Here is a 16,994-nt window from a genome sequence, read left to right on the forward strand (position 1 = left end):
AAAAAAAATCCTTAGTCTTTAAATGTTGGGGATGGGATGATTGGGGCAGGGCAGTATTTTTCCAGTCAAAATCCTTCCCTCTCCACACTTAGAATTTCATATCTTCAGTGCAAAACAAACTTTAGTTTGCATTGAAGATATGCTATTTCATAACTTTTGAAAGTTCAAAACATTAAAATACTCATTACACAGGAAGGTATTTGGAGACTGTTAATCTAAACATTCAACAAGCATAAATTCTTTGTTGTCATGTGTATTTGTACTGACAGTATGCATAGGACACTGAGTTTTTCCCTGGACCAGCTTGTGAGACTTAACACAGCAGGTCACACATGGAGAGAGGAAACCACTGGCCTCATGGCAGAGGAAATGCTCACACCTGCTATAGGGAAATGTAGCACCTTGCTGCATTCCTCTGAACATGCAGCACAGGACACAGACCTTCCTACCGCTCTGTTATCCCCCAGAAGTAGATGAAGCAGCTCAGCAGATTTGCAGGACAGGCTATGAAACTGCTATGAAACTGCCTATGTGATCACAGATACCACTGTGCATCACACTCCTTGTCTTCGGAAGGCAGAGGCACTGTGGCTGAGGAATGAGGAAGAAGCGTTGCAAGCACAGCATGCAAGAGTGACCAGGTCAATGTCCACCTGGCTCTGCCAATTTTGTGTATCTGGCTGGCTTGTTTGGAGAGCTTGCTGCTGTTTGCACCCCCAGCTTTGTAAAATGAGAACGACAGCAGCTTTCTCCATGCTTTTTCTTGGGGAGTGTGAACAAAAGCTTAAAGTGGCACTATTGGTTCATGAAACTTTGATTCACATGAGTGCACATTTCCAAGTAGTTTTCTTGTCTTAACTACATTAGGATGCCATCCCACAACTTTGCCAGCCAGCTGATGAGACACCCCATGTATGGCAGCCAGTCCACTTGCCTGTTTTCATGAAGAGCCCTCTTGAGTATTTCCAGCAGGTGAGGCTCACTCCAGTTCACACAACAAAGAAGCACCTGCAGGTCTGGGCAGCTGCTGGGGAATGTGATGTCCATCATTCCCCATCCTCCCTCACTTCCTGCAATAAAATCACGGCTGCAAAGGCCATGGTACAAGTACAGGTTCTTCCCACTTAATTCTAAGCACTTAATGGAGCTGTCTAAAGCTCTCTCTTTAAGTCAGAAGAGAAAATTGATACTTCGAAAGATTGATTTCAGTTCACTTAAGATCTGTATTATTTTGCAAAGGGGCTTGTCCTCCTCATTTGGTGGTCTGAACTACGGTACAAAGTCTGGGCCTTTTCTGAATTCTTCTCATGAGTACGCAAGGCAGAAAAACTTGTATTTGTCCAGAGACAGAAAAATTGTATTACATTGCTACAGGAAGATTTTACTAATCCAGTGGTAAAATGATTCTAAACTGCTTTAACACCAAAATATTTTCATATATATACAAGAAATCTTTTTTTTTTTCTCAAATGTGAGCATAAATCATAAAGGAAGTTATGCAAAACGGAAAAAACATGCAAATAGCATTCTTTGAATTTTTAAATTAAGTGTTATGCTCTGGCGCACACAGCACACACACTGAATGCTTGATGATGCAAAGAGAATTTATATTTAGGTTATATTCCTACAATGACCGTTCGTGTTGCTGATTTCTGTCCATCAGAAAATGACTTGCTGAACTTAAATACCCTGTTACCTGTGTTCTGGTTTGAAAACTTAGTCACATGGGATCAAGTGAAGGATCTCATAATTAGGACTTGACACTAGTTTGACAGCTGGAACATCAAGTGTGAGCACAGCCTAGTTGCTCTGACACTCTAAAATATAAAAATGCTGAGCCACCTGAGAAACCACATGAAAGAAACTCCACTACCCTAAACTGAGTATATTACAAGACTTTGAAGCTCCCAACATAAGCTGATTTGAAATCTCTCCTTGTCTATGATGAAAAAGTACCACTATCAGGCTTTTCATTGGGAAGGTGAAAGTTTCAAGTAAGATCCCTGTTTTACTCTGGGATTACCTCTCTCATATTGTAGCATATCACTTGAACTAAGGTCACAGTTACTATATGTCACAGTTATGACAATCTCCAATCATAAGAAAAAAGAAGGAAGGGAAGTAATGTTTGCCTTGCTTACTTCATTAAAGTAGGGTATTCTAATTAAGCAAATACACAAAGTAGAGAAGCTTAACTCATTCCTTGAGACCATAAACACTCTAAGATGTGTCCTTAAAAATTCAAATCCCCGTTTTGACTAATTGGGTTGATTTTACATTATTATATATTTATTGTTAAGAAAAAAGACCTTTACGTTAAACTAATAATTTCTGATTGCATTAAATTGGCAAGCCAAAGAACTCTATACTATTTCAACAATAAGCAATTTTTCCCCACATTTCCCATTGTTTATGATGGACAGTCATAGAGTGATAGCATAGTTCAGTCTGCAAGGCACCTGTGGAGGTCATGTTGCCCAACACCCCACTTGAAGCAAGGCCAGTTTCAGCAGGCTGGCTCAGGACTTTGTCAAGTAGAGTCTTGAAGATCTTCAAAGACAGAGATTTTACAATCTCTCCAAACAACCTCTTCTAAAGTTCAACCTAAGTTATCAAGTGAAGTAAATACATTGAAAAGTATTCCTTAGAGTCAGAACTACCAGTACACACCAAGCACATCATTACCCCAGCATGACTTCTTTTCTTCCTGTTGTCTCAGTCAAAAATGAGAAATCAACTATATCTACAAATTTCATTTATGTACATTCAAAGAATAGTGTTCAAATTATACCTTTGTATATAAATACACATATCAATTTACAGAGTGTTTTCTGGAATGCAAGCTAAAAAGTTTACAATGGAAAGAGAGATGGAGGGAAAGGGAAAGTATGTGGAGTCTGAATAATTGTTCTTCCCTCTTTTCCCACCATCATCCCAATCTTAAGAGGATCGTGGAGTGCAAGGGGATACAAGATGTCCCCGAGCCTAAACTTGGTTCTGTGAAGAAAATCTGATGACTAATGGCTGCAGAAGAACCATTCCTCTTTAGAGATGACTGTAAAGGACCTAGTGATTTTCTAGCCAGTTCTTACATGCAAAAAGAAATTTTTATAGCTAACTGAACTGAAACTCTGATAAACAGGATCCTTGTCTTTTTAGTTCTCATCATTAGTGTCTTTATGAACCTTTTGTAGAGGTTTCTATCTCTACAAAACTATGCTGGGTATTCTGAGTCTTGGAAACAATTGCCTGTAACTGTTGGAGTGAGAAGAGGAAGATGGCAATTCACAAAAAATGGATTCTAAGATGGACTAGAAATGTTTAGTTTCCCACAGCATCATTCCAGTGTGAAGAAGAGTCTTCTGGTGAGCACCAAGAGCCAGGAAAGTGCTGGCACAAGCCATGTGGAATGTAGCAAGGAGCACACTCATATCCTAATGCTGTACCAAAAAGCTCAAAATGGCCTGACGATGAGCTGTCCACAACTGCAGTATTGTTTTATTGTCAGTATGTTTTCTAGGACAGTTATAGCTTGTACCATTTATCACTCTCCCAGACTGGCCTACTACCTGTTAATACTCTGCTACTGCAGACCTCTTGGTCTCTTGGGACCCCCATCCCTGTTTCTTTCTTCACTCATAATTCTTGTGTTTCTTTCTATTTTTCCTGAGAACTTACCATCGTCTGTGTTTATCCCATCAGCCCTCTCCTGTTGCTAGAGGTGAGGCAATGATGGACAAAATATTCTCTTCGTATGCTGGGAAATGGCAGATGTGACAGAAATAACTAGAAATAGCCTACTGGCTGCTTTCCTAGTGGATGCTACAATTATCCTTCATGTCACATTGTATCCAACAAAAGCTCATGAACTTCCACTTTTTGGAGCCCAAAGGGAAGCTTTACATAGAGGTAGACCAGTGTGAACTCATAAGAGAAAATAAAATATTGATGGGTGTAATGCATGGTGCACAAAGCTAAGCAAGTCCCTATAAGCCTGTAAGAGCACCAGCTAAGTCAGCATCCAGCTAGCGTTCAGCATTTCCCACTTGCTGGATGAAAAAATCAGATGTGACAAATGTGCTTTGTTCACTGTACTGAGCATCATTTAGAGAAGTCCATCCTTCTGAACAAAAATTACCTCTCTCCTGCCATACCTGAATACGGCTCCTATAGAAATGGTTTCTTGCTCTGCACAACTGGTTCCCCTGAGCAGATATTGAACTGTGCAGTCTGTTATGGTAACTTATTCTAAGCTGGTCTCTGCATGAAGCAACTGATGTTTCCTCTATTTTTTATTCTGAAACTGCTTTTATTTGCATTTGTATTACTTTTCCAGGACCGGACTGTTTACTATTGCTGCTTTAATTCTGAATTGGAAATCACAAGATTTCAGTGATGTTTTTTACTATACAACAGAGGAAACCTTCCCGTTTGATTCCAGGTAGTATTGCAATAGCACAAAATGCCAACAAGATAAGACGGAGAATTGAGCTACTTAACTACAGGCAGGATATTCTCTTTATCTGATTTTGGTCTTTATATTAGCTCAACAGAAGTCTAGAAAAATCAGTTTAACCTATGACATTTTACTTAATACTTGCCATTTCATAAATTTGTGCAAAGAATTCAGAATAAAGTTCATATACTTCCTCTGCTAGGTGGCTTTGTGACCAATGAATAGAAAGGCCAATAGGAACTTCTATTAAAATGTTGATAATTACGTCTTCTAATAGCGCTGGCTTCTCTCCAAAGCTTGCATTTAGTCTAGATGAGAAAAGAACACATAAAATCAGAGAGATTTTAGATCAGTAATATTTTGCAGAATTTGATCTCTGTTCTGAAAGACTCGTGTAAAACCAAGCTGTAAGTGGGAATCTGCTATAATCTTCTCAGCTATAACGACAGGGGTAATTATAGTTAAATACCAATGAAAGAATGTTTATAAAACATTATTCTCTTGACGGAGGAAACGTGATAGAGTAACAGAAAAGGTATTATGAACTTGGCTTGCCAGCTGTTAGGAAGTACCACTATCAATCTTCCACTACGAATCTGTTGTATGCTTTGAGAGGCAGGAATTATCCCCCAAAATAAAGCAAGGAGAATGTGTAATAATCACACTAATAAAGGCCACTGAGGGGGCAAGTCTGCATGAGATACTTAGTATGGTAACATGCTGGCTAATATAAATTACTCTATACTGCAGTAGAGTTGAAAAAAAAAAAAGATCATGTACTTTTAAATATGGGGGGACCTTAAAGTTTTTTGAGATAATCTGTGGGGGACAATACTTTTCTGGCAATGTGTGGAAAGGAAATAGTCTACAGCAGGCATAACTAATTTTTTCAAAGATGTCTGAATTTCCTCTTTCATCACGATCTAAGTATCCAGGTGTAAAGTTAGAACTTTATATATTCTTTTGTCCAAACCCACAAGCTCAGACACATTTAGCCTCGTTGATTTAACATTATAAATGCTACCACCTACACTCCCTCTCCATCAGAAATTTACTGCAGCATAGTTGGTGGAGTCAAATCGTGCTAGCTCGTCAGCTGCTGCAGCTTACACTCAATGCATTCACCTAAACCACTCTCTTTGTCAGCTTTCACTAGCACAGTGGAGAGTGAGCTGTAACAGAAGTGAACGTGTTGCAGTACAAGCAAATGTGAGCCTTAAAACTCGTTCCTCAGCAGTTCCTGCTATTTTACTGCCGTATGAGCTGAGGCATTAGCTCCTTAGCTTTTCCCGCTGCAACTACGGGGCACAGTAGCAGGTCAGGGCAACATCATAAAGTCTGCAACATTTCAAAGCACCGTGGCTAAATCCCTCACATGAAGTGAGTCTTGGAGGCCAAGCTTTCTTATGGACCAGCTGCGTCTACTTCATACCAGTGTTTTGAACTGCCCTCGTTTTTAACTCTTTATTCCTTTCCTTCCTCCAGTTTTTGGCATTTAAAATCTAACAACCAGAAAAAGTAAGTTATTTATTATCTTGGTCAGTTTGGGAATAAAGGAAAGATACTTTATTCTTTCTATCTGATACTCATTTAAATTTATGAACCTATCTCAATTTCATTCTGCTAGAGCAACTCATCAGTACAAAGATTTTAGAATCCAATCTTTTATTGATTGTTGATAATAAATGAGCTAGAACCGAATTCAGCATGATCTGCCTATGTTCGTATTAACTCAAAAAAAATCAGTGCTATACTTATTTTTGTAGAGGTGAATTGAAAGAATTAGTGTTCAAACATTATATATAATCTTCCCTTTGGTTTCTTAAAAATAAAAAATAAAAAAAGAGATCCACTTTTCTAGCTACAAAGCAGTTGCCTTTTAACAGCCTAAGCCTTAACTATTCTAGCTGTTGGTTTAATTTATTGTTGCGCTTTCTCATTTTGTCTGCTTTTTCAGTTTTACTACTCAATAACTGTAATTATATGACCCTCATTATATTTAATTGCTTATAATGTCTATGAATTTTATTTATTACTGATTCTTTTTTTAAAGGCTATTATATGTTTCAAATCAGTGTCTGAAGGGGTGCAAGACACGGACTCCTGATGGCTCTTGAACAGGAGATGTTTATTGCCCTTTTTCACTACTACATATACTTTCCCCGTAGCCCCACGCGCTGTCCACGCGCCCGAATCTGTCTTACAATTGGTGAGAGACCCTCAGACACGCGCCTCGAGCCAGCCAGCAATTGGCCACTCCCCAAAGTTCATCTTTAGCACTGTAGCCAATTTACTTTATCTCGACCTTGCTCAAGTTTTTGGTTCTACCGCTGTTTTCCTCATTATCTCTAATTCAGGGACATGTGAAACAGTGCAAAGCTCCCTGCGAATTCCTTTCCCACAAGTGTCTGGACTTAAGTAATAAAACTCCTTTTAATTTGAAGTTTCTACTTCCTTTCTGTTCCTTTTTTTTTTTTTCTTTTTAACTATATGTATGTAGAAAACCCATTCCTATTCCCCTATATCCTTATAGTTACGATATTTTTGCCCTGGTCACATTATTCTCTATTTTCTTGGGTGCTGGATTTTCTTTATTTTCTGGCCTGGCTCTTTTTGTCTTCCACAAACCTTATGGCAAAATAAGTGAAATGGCTCAGAACTTGACGATTTTCTCTATGTTAACATTTGGTCCAGGAATTATATACTTTTGAAAGCCTTCTCAAGATACAGAATTTGCCTTGTAATCTGAATAGAGAGAGGCATAATTGTGAGTTAAAAAGGCATGAAGCCCATTGCTGTAAATTACTTTATTGAAATCCTAACCAAACCTAACTTGACATTTTTTTCAACTCTGCCAAGTGTTCCTCTGTATAGACTGTGGATGGGAAAGAGGGAAAGAATAGGAATACATGACATTCATAGTTACAGACTGCTTGTCTAATCTACTGAAATTTAAAACCATTTCTGAAACAACAGCCAGATCCCCAGTTGGATTTGTCATTGTTGCTTTGACAGGAAGCAATACCTGTTCCCACAGTCACAGGGAAATAACAAAGCCTACTGCTGGAAGAAGGGCCACATCTCAACATAAAATTGAAATTTAGAGCTGAGAACAATACATTAAACAATGATACTGCAGGTGACTGGTCACATGTAAAAGCCCATTAATTAAAAACTGATAGCAAATAACATTTAAATTTTGCTATACATTTTCCATATGGTTCAATGACTCTTAGATAAATTTATTTAGTAACTAGTTTTTGATTATCTTACATTTCTCTCTCAGAGAAAATAGAAAAGATCTTTCTGAAGGACTGGCAACACTTTAACATCCTGGAATTTTATATGGGTAATTGTAAACATGGTTTTAATTCACATGATAAGGTTTTCTCCAAGAATCTAAATGTCAATGGACCTCAATGACTTACTCATGCAGCAGTAATGTACATTGCATGCTAAGACAAATGGCATGATAAAGTAAATAGTTGAATCTCATTGTAATGAAAAGACTCAAATTCTGTTGTCTGATAAATCAATGCCAACTCAAAGTCAGTTGAATGATCCAGAATTTGTCCCTGAATAAAGCAGAACCTGATTTTATCTTCTGAAATTGTGACTGAAGCATAGGGAACTTCCAGAAGTTTAACAACAGACTAGATTTAACATCCTTTGACTGCAGTTCATACCTTCAACTTCTCCCATGGCTATTAATTCCCAGGAAATTGTCCGTGCTTCAATCACAGTTGTTTGTGTAATCAAGTTCTTTAAATGGCTTGAGACAATTTTAAACTCAAAAGATGATGTCTTAATCAAAAGTATTTGAGGCTAAAAATGTTTTTCATCACCTGTATGTGCAGTGAAGGAGTGTTAAGGTTTTTTTGCCCAAAGTGGCACCAAAAATTCTACAACACACTCACACTCCAAACAAACTGGCACAGGGCTCTAACTATTTGCCCTCCTACTTTGTTCATAATTTCTACTTGTCTGAGGTAGCTCTCCTCATCACTGGAATATGTAGCCCTGCTTCTGTAACAGACTGAATCAAATTGTGGGGCTTAAACAATGACCCCACAGGTCCCTCACTTAGTTTAATATTATAAACCAGAGAACTTAACTTTCTAAATGGAAAACTTCTACTTTGCTGCCTTTACATGTGTTCTTTATTGTAGAACCATCTCTCAGCTTTCACATTGAGATGTCAAAGCTTCATACCAAAGGAACAATGAGAATTTGTTCTGATATCAAATTACACCATGAAGAGCACATAGGAAAACTACCCTGTTCAAATAATATTGCACTGACTTACAAAAGATTCTGATCTGCTGCAATTCTAATGACATGTGAATTTCTCCAGAAAACAAACAAACAAACAAACAAACAAAAAGTGAATCAGCACTGAATCCCATCAGAATATAAAAACATAATGGGAAGAGACAAAAAGTTCCAATTAAATTCTGATTTTTACTTGCCTTTCTGTTTTTACTATAGTCCCTTATGACACAAGCTCTTTGGGTCATCAGGTTGTTATTCTTCATACATAAAGCACATTTAAATCAGACTGACATAAAAAACAGGAAACTCAAATAAAATGCCTGGTGTTCATCAAAGAAACCAACTACCCTTCTTCCATTGTGCCTTTGGATTCCAAAATTAGCTTTACAAAAACAAGAAGAACGTGCTTACTACTTTCTGCAACTATAACACTATCAAAAGGGTGAGAAACAAAACTTCTCTGTTATCTACCTGATACCAGTAGTTTCCTTCCACTGTAGAGGAACATCTGTCAGGAGGTGTACAAGCGACAGTAGAAACTGTAGAGAAAGTCACCAGGAATCTCTGAAAGGAAAGATATAAAGGTTATGAGATCTCAAATCCTAGTGACAAATATAATTTTGGGAACAGTCTGCAGAGACAGAAACAACTCTAAAAGGCAAGAAAGACCAATCTAAAAGGTTGTGACTGTTCTTCATCCCTTATCTGGTGATCCAGTGACTCACTAATTGAGATCTCCTACTGTTTTAACTAAAACAGTGGTAATAGTAGAGATAAATTAATGGAGAGACCTTCTGGGGTCAATGATAGACACTTCTCTCTTTATGCTGGTACAAATGGGCTGAAAACCATACTTGAAACCCAAGAAAAGCGAAGTATGTTTCCCCAATTCTTTTGACAGGACCTGTTTCTCCATTTGCACACTCCAGTATCAAGGGATTAAAACCAGGAAAACATGTTTACATTTCCCCAATAGATAGATATCAAAGGTCACTTTGTCTTTCTTCAGTTTTCCTCTCAGTGCGAACAGTGTTTAAAGACCCAAAGCCCTTTGAATGAGCCCTGCTGCTTCATGCCCACTTGTCCAGGGCTGGCACAGTCCAAAACACAAAGAATTTTGTTTCCAGCCTTTCAGTCAAGTACTGCTTACGGCAGGGCTTCTAGCATCTACACATGACTACATGCTCATAAACTCAAAGCCATATAATAGCCCCTGATACGAGCCTCTTGCTAGGTCACTGATCCCTGTAGATTCATACCAAGATGACTTGTCACTGCATTAAATCTTCAGATATATTTCCACTGAATGAACACCCTTCTCATTTCCCCTTAACTTCGCTTTGCTATCAAACCATGCTAGATTGTCACTGTGGCCAAGGTGACCTTTTATTGAAAGTACACTTGGGAAAGTTTTCTCTCTTCATTTTTTTTTCCCATGGATTTACTATCCTGAAACTCTAAACTCCATTGTTTTTTATTATGTACCCTTATTATAATTGAGGCCCTGGTCATTTTTTTCTGTTTGTACCAGCAGAGATTTTCCACCTCTGTGAAAGTTAGTAGCTCCAGAAATTTTCAGGTAGGATTTTCTGGGGCATTTTCACTCTTCACTATGAGTAGACACTGCTAATTCAGCTCCCCACTTTAACAATTTAAGTTTTAGGACACAGTGATTTTAGTTGTGGTATCTCTGGGCTCATGTTTCAGCTTTTTTGATCAAAGTGTTCTTTCTGCATATCAGATACACTTCATGCACATTTCATCCTTTTATTTATTTTTTATTTTTTTAGAGTAAGAAAATGTATGACCTTTTCACATGAAAATGTAAATTCCTTCAAAACTCAACAGGCTTAGGACACAGCATAAATAAGAAAAAAAATATATCCTTTTTTAATCTTTATATGACATTTTCACTTTCTTGTTTAGGCAAGTGAGAATTGTTGGATCTTCTGACCATATGGGGCTTATACATAGTAAATAATATTTTTATACAAAATAGCCCCAATAAATTCTGAATAACAAACAAGTATGCAAAAATTCAGTTTGCTTTCGAACATCACAAATGTAACTTGACCTTATTTCCGTCAGTGGTATTTTTGCCATCCATTTATAAGTTGTTCTTTCTTCACAGTCAAGGAATAAGAAAAAGGTTCATGTTCACCAGACAGACTCAATAATCAGGAATAGACTTTAAATAACAAATATGCTAATAACACAGTGGAGATATACGCGATCAGCATTATGGAGTCTAAAGAGTAAAAGCTAGAAAGACGTTGGGAAGCAAAGAAAAATTGAATGTTATTAGTTTTTGTTTTGTTTTGTTTTGTTTCAAAAAGAGGACCAACTAGGGAGAAAAAAATAGATGAGCCATGAAGAAAATTCACCAACTTTTTTTTTTTTTTTTTTTTTTTAAGAGAGAGAGGAGGAATTTTCTGGCAGCATCGGTTTTATAAGCCAGTTATGAGTGTTCAGGCAACATAACAAATTAATATTAGCAGGGCAGTGTAGGAGTTGTTTACACTTATCCAGAAAGCATGCTGATTGTTTTCATTTTGCTTCTGCCATACAAGTATCATTTGAAGGAACAAGAAAGAATAGTCAGCAGAGAGCATCAGTATTAAAAAACACTTTAAAATAACATTATCTTAATTAAGAGAAGAATGGAAACATCAGAAACAAATCTGATCTAGTCAGAAAGATCTTTCTAGCTAAGAAGTGTCTGCTCCATCGAGCACAGTCTGCAGTATTGCATTGCTTTCATTTAGGGATATATTGTGGCTAGTGCAAAACCTTCTGGTCCTGATCCAGAAGAGTTGTTCACGTACAAATGTTCACATGTTTAAGCATGTGGATAGTTGCAATGGGATTATTAGCCATTTACTTTTAAGCTTAGATGTAAATGTTTTCCTTGACTGGAGTCTAGCTCTGTGCAAACAGCAAGCTTTTATTGCCTTTGAAAGCAGCACACACACCAATATACAGGCTGCTGGACTGGACCTTAGGAGACCAAAACCTCCGCTGTGCTGTGCAGTCTTATGACCCTCAACTTGGAGCATCTGTTTTCCCACCTATTTTACTTGAACTGCAAACCTTTGGGGCAAGGTGCATTTCACAACATGCACTTATCCATTAGATTGTAGAAGGGGACTCTGAGCTTAGTGTGGGTCTCTGTAGAAGTAAATTAACACAAGAATATGAGCCTTACGTAGACACTAATTATTAAAAAATTAGGATTTTGAAACTTGAGGGAAAAATTAAGTGACTGGGCTTTATTTTCAGATATGCCAAGCATACATAACTCGGCTAAAGATGATGGAATTCATAAACGCCTTCTGCAAACCAGTCTCATTTTTGCCTCAGAGTCATGCAAATTTCCTTTCTGTTCTGCCTGAAGTCAGTATCTGCTTCATTTATAATAAAGTTTCTAACTTATAAATAAAATATAAAAACCTGTCAAGGTAATACTTACATAGCAGCAAAATGTAATTTTTTAGCAGATCTACTCTTTAAACAGGTATTAATTTCTGAGGGCCCTGGGGTTTTTATGAATTATATTCAGGTGTAATGCATGGAAAGTATATTCATTTGTCATAGCAGTATTCTGTTTCTTTTCTTCTTTAAGGCATTAGACGTACTCATTTAACAAGTTTCTTTCATAATTATTCATTTACTGATACTAGTGAAATTTTATAACCACGTCATCGACAGAAATACACTCTTTTTAAATGGTTATTTTCTGTAAAACATGTTCATCTCAGGGGGTCCATGCTGGAAAAATACCTTACAGATGGTATGTGACTAATGATACTCCCAGAGAACCAGCCTTGGACTCCTATTTCACTACACAGACAAAGATGAGCAAAACAAATTACATGGTAACAGAAGGACATGTAGCTCTTGTCAGACTACAGACCCGCGGACAGCAAGGCTGCAGTGGTTATCTCCAAGTGTCACCTGCTGGCTTTTAGCTGACCTCTCCACAGAGCAGCTGAGCAACGGCATGCACAGGGCATGGTTGCTCTGTCCACTGCTCTGAAGCTTGACAGATCACAGCCCAGCTGCAAGCAGACAGCAACCTGCCGGGTGTTATCACACTGAGAGATGTGCACCTCTTGTTAGGATCTGAGGTACTGCAACCATCAGAAATGTTCTAACAAACGGTTTGTTATTTTATTAGCCAGAACATGATCAACAACGGTAACAGACACTTTGAATTTACATCCCTTATTCAATGAGTTAAGTGTTGCACAGCTCTAAGGGAACCAGAACTGCCACTTCTCCATGACAAACTTTTACCACTGAGAATGCAGTGCAGAGTGAAGGATCAGCACATTCTGCAACAGAGCTAGTAAACAGAAAGATTTTAATACAGAAGATTCAGAGTAAGTGAAAGATTCCAGGGATGAAGGCAAAACTTTGTTCAACTTTCAAGGCTGAACTAGATCTTCTGCAATGTGAACACATTGGTCAATGATAACCTAAGAGAATCAATTACAGAATGAGGACAGATCACACTATAAAATCATAGAATATCCCGAGTTGGAAAGGACCCATAAGGATCATCAAGTCCAACTCCTGGCACCACACAGGTCTACCCAAAAGTTTAGACCATGTGACTAAGTGCACAGTCCAATCGCTTCTTAAATTCAGACAGGCTTGGTGCAGTGACTACTTCACTGGGGAGCCTGTTCCAGTGTGCGACCACCCTCTCGGTGAAGAACCTCTTCCTGGTGTCCAGCCCAAACTTCTCCTGCCTCAGCTTAACACCGTTCCCACGGGTCCTATCACTGGTGTTTACGGAGAATAGGTCACCTGCCCCTCCACTTCCCCTCGCGAGGAAATTGTAGACTGCGATGAGGTCCCCTTTCAGCCTCCTCTTCTCCAGGCTGAACAGGCCCAGTGACCTCAGCCGTGCTTTCAGCACCTTCTGTCTGAAGGTGCTTCAGATAGAGATGCTTTCTCACTAAAATACTTAACATTGACTTTGGTTTTACTGCTGCCCTGAAGAACTTCAACTTCAAGCATGTACTTACATCTGTTAAGGCCTTTGGATACTAACAACTGTATCTGTTCCTGTTTTCTTCAGATAAGAAAAAATCAAAGAATTTTGACCCAATTCCAAACTGAGATATACAAATAAAAAGTAGCTATTGGCGAGGTAAAGTGAATGATTAGGAATCTGACATTATAGACCTTCCTCATTAAAACAGTATTTATCAAGAAAATTAATGTTTTAGTCTTTTGTGTGTGTGTTCATGACAGCAGATTGCTTTCAGAGATGCATATCAAAAAGCATATATAAATTTGATCATTTCTTTGAATTTTTTGATGTTGAATGTTGTGGTTTAACCCGGTCAGCAGCTAAACACCACCCTCCCGCTCACCCTCCCCCCTCCCTCTCTGGGATGGGGGAGAGAAACGAGAAAGTGAAGCCTGTGAGTTGAGATAGAGACAGTTTATTAGGACAGAAAATAAAATAATAATAATAATAATAAATAATAATAATAATAATAATAAATGTGTACAAAACAAGTGATGCACAATGCAATTGCTCACCACCCGCTGACCGATGCCCAGCCTATCCCCGAGCAGCCGGCCCCCCACCCCGGCCAGCCACCCCTATATATTGTTTAGCATGACGTCAGATGGTATGGAATACCCCTTAGGCAAGTTTGGCTCAGCTGTCCTGGGTCTGTCCCCTCCCAGCTCCTGCTGCACCCCTAGCCTGCTCGCTGGCAGGACAGAGCAAGAAGCTGAAAAGTCCTTGGCCTGGTGTAAACACTGCTCTGCAACAATTAAAATGTCAGTGTGTTATCAACATTATTCTCATCCTAAATCCAAAACATAGCACCCTACCAGCTACTAGGAGGAAAATTAGCTCTATACTCGCTAAAACCAGGACATTGAATTACCTACATATCACATTTTTCCAACCTATTTCTAATTTTTAAGTATGCTACGTTAAATGTGTGGTGGTGGCTGTGGTGGTGGTGTTTAAATTCGGCTGTACTTAATATCAATGAAAAAGCTATCTTCTTTATTAGAAATCTCCAAACACGGGTGCATAAAAGGTCATCCACAACTTTTTCACTCATTTAGCTGGGACAGTGCTGCAGCAATCACTGGTGCAGCAGGCAACTATGTTCACCTTTTCCACACTGATCTGATCTCTCATGCATATATCCATTAAGGTCTTCTGCAATAACATATATTGACATCCAGATGACAGAGTTATCAAGGCTGATGCTGCCAAATCCAGTGCACACCAATCATGCATCAGCCCACAAAGAGATTCGGAGTGCTTACAAGGGTGAGGAGTATATCTTCAAAGCTGAACACTGCTACTGCCAATTGCTTGTTTTTGGAGCTTAAGTTTTCTCTGTAAACTGTCTGCTGGCCCACAATACTGGCCTGTCTATACATGGAAATAACTGCTGCTGTTAACATGAGAAAGGTAGATGGGACAGTGAAGAGGCCTGGATAAAATTATTCTAAAACTGAGGAATTGACCCCCTGGAAGAAAAGTGGGAATTATAATAATTTAGACTTTAGTAAAATATTTCACAAAATATTTAAAAATAAAATTTACTACACAGATGAGCTGCAGAAAACACTTGGGAGAAAACTGTAATACTATGGAATTTTGAAATTATACAGAATGAAGACAAAATGATATTCACCTTGGCGTTAGGGAACCAAATACTCTTTGGGAAATATAATATACTCAAATAATGGAAATAGACACATTTGCATTTTTGAGAATGGGTTTTAGCCAAAAATAAATTGAGGTAAGTAGTTTACTTAGTTCTAGTTGGGACAGTATTTACTTACCACTGTCTACATTTAGCTTTCTAAATTTATGGGGGACAAAAGGCAGATGGATAAAGAGGTGATAGTTAACTATACATTTATTTGAATATGATAGAGCAGGAAAAGTAGTCGGATAGAAGTATGGCTACTGAATACAAAGACAACATTATCATTGAGCTCAGAGATAATATTTCCATATTGGTCTTCTTACCACACTGGAGATACTTTATTGTATTATAAGTATCTGTTAAAGATACAGACATTTTGCAAATTCAGAAGAAAACAACAGGTTTTAGAGAGCTCAAATGACTAAATTATAAAAAATGAAAGCTTTAAGCACTGAGCCCTAACCTGAAATGTGTGCAACCAGTAGTGCCAGCAATTTCTGTGAAGCCTTGCTTCACTTGTTGTTGCTCTGCCAGCTATATGTTTCTCAGCTAACAGAAAGATACAGACACAGAAAAAAAAAAAAAAAAGTTATGAACAAAGGAATGGCATTCAAATTAATTCATCTTAATTTCAAGTGCTCCTACTAATTTCATGTTTTACTTATACAAATTACATAATCCCCCTGTAATCCTGTACTGTATTTATAATGGCATTTTCCTTCTTCCTTTATTTACACTGTAAATTCTTTGTAACATAAAATCTCTCTTAATATGTTTATATATACTATACTATGCTATATTCACGTGTACTATATTCATGGCATGACTACAATGGAATTAATGCTTAGTGGCAGAGAAATTATTTATGGTCTAGCAATTAGTACACACAGGAAAAGTGGACTAAATTAAGATGGCAAAATGTGAACGGAGTATCAGAACTAGATTGCTGCTAATGAAAATGACAAAAGTGGATAAAACCTCCTTGTGCACCGAGAGCTTAATTGTGGCAATTTTCTGAATGCACAGTGGATACACTTGGGCTGAGGATGGCGCTGATGACCAACAGGTCTATTCCATATTTTAGGTACAAGATGAATCAGTACAGTAATTACAACCCATAAATAAAAGAGAAAGGTTTCTCATACTATCCAGTTAGGAAGGTAACCATAGTCATTAAAATAGTTTTTTGTTTGTTTGTTTGTTTGTTTGTTTTCTTTCAAAGACATGGAAAGTAAATTACAATTGTCTGAGAACAGAATTTAGATAGGTCAATCTTTTCATTTAAATCTGTGAATTGCAAGAGACAGGATTGGAAAGCATAAAAACACAAGCAAACACTGTTTTTATTTTTAACTCTTATTCCTGTTGTGTACTTACAGCCTTTTTGCAGCTTCTATTCATCCCCAGCAGATCAAAGGATTCCTTCTCATCTCATCTACTCCTTTGGCTGTACCTCAGTAACTTTTCTATGCTTTCCTTGAAAGTGAAAATCTGCTTTTAGTGGGGCTTACTACAAACAAATTTTATGTTATGGCCAGCTATTCCATTCAAAATATGTGTTCTTTGAG

General features: G+C 37.9%; 1 long non-coding RNA gene across 5 annotated transcripts in view; it reads right to left on the bottom strand.

Annotated features, from left to right (window-relative positions):
• LOC310894594 overlaps positions 1-9,422 on the bottom strand; it is a 232,463-nt gene extending 223,041 nt beyond the window's left edge. For all 5 annotated transcript variants that reach the window (XR_014580025.1, XR_014580026.1, XR_014580027.1 and 2 more), the window contains exon 1: positions 9,200-9,422. This is a non-coding gene — a long non-coding RNA (uncharacterized lncRNA). The remainder of the gene's footprint in view (positions 1-9,199) is intronic.
• Positions 9,423-16,994: the final 7,572 nt, after the last annotated feature.

The sequence above is a fragment of the Anser anser genome (assembly GCF_964211835.1).
Source record: "Anser anser genome assembly, chromosome: 2".
NCBI classification, from domain to species: domain Eukaryota; kingdom Metazoa; phylum Chordata; class Aves; order Anseriformes; family Anatidae; genus Anser; species Anser anser.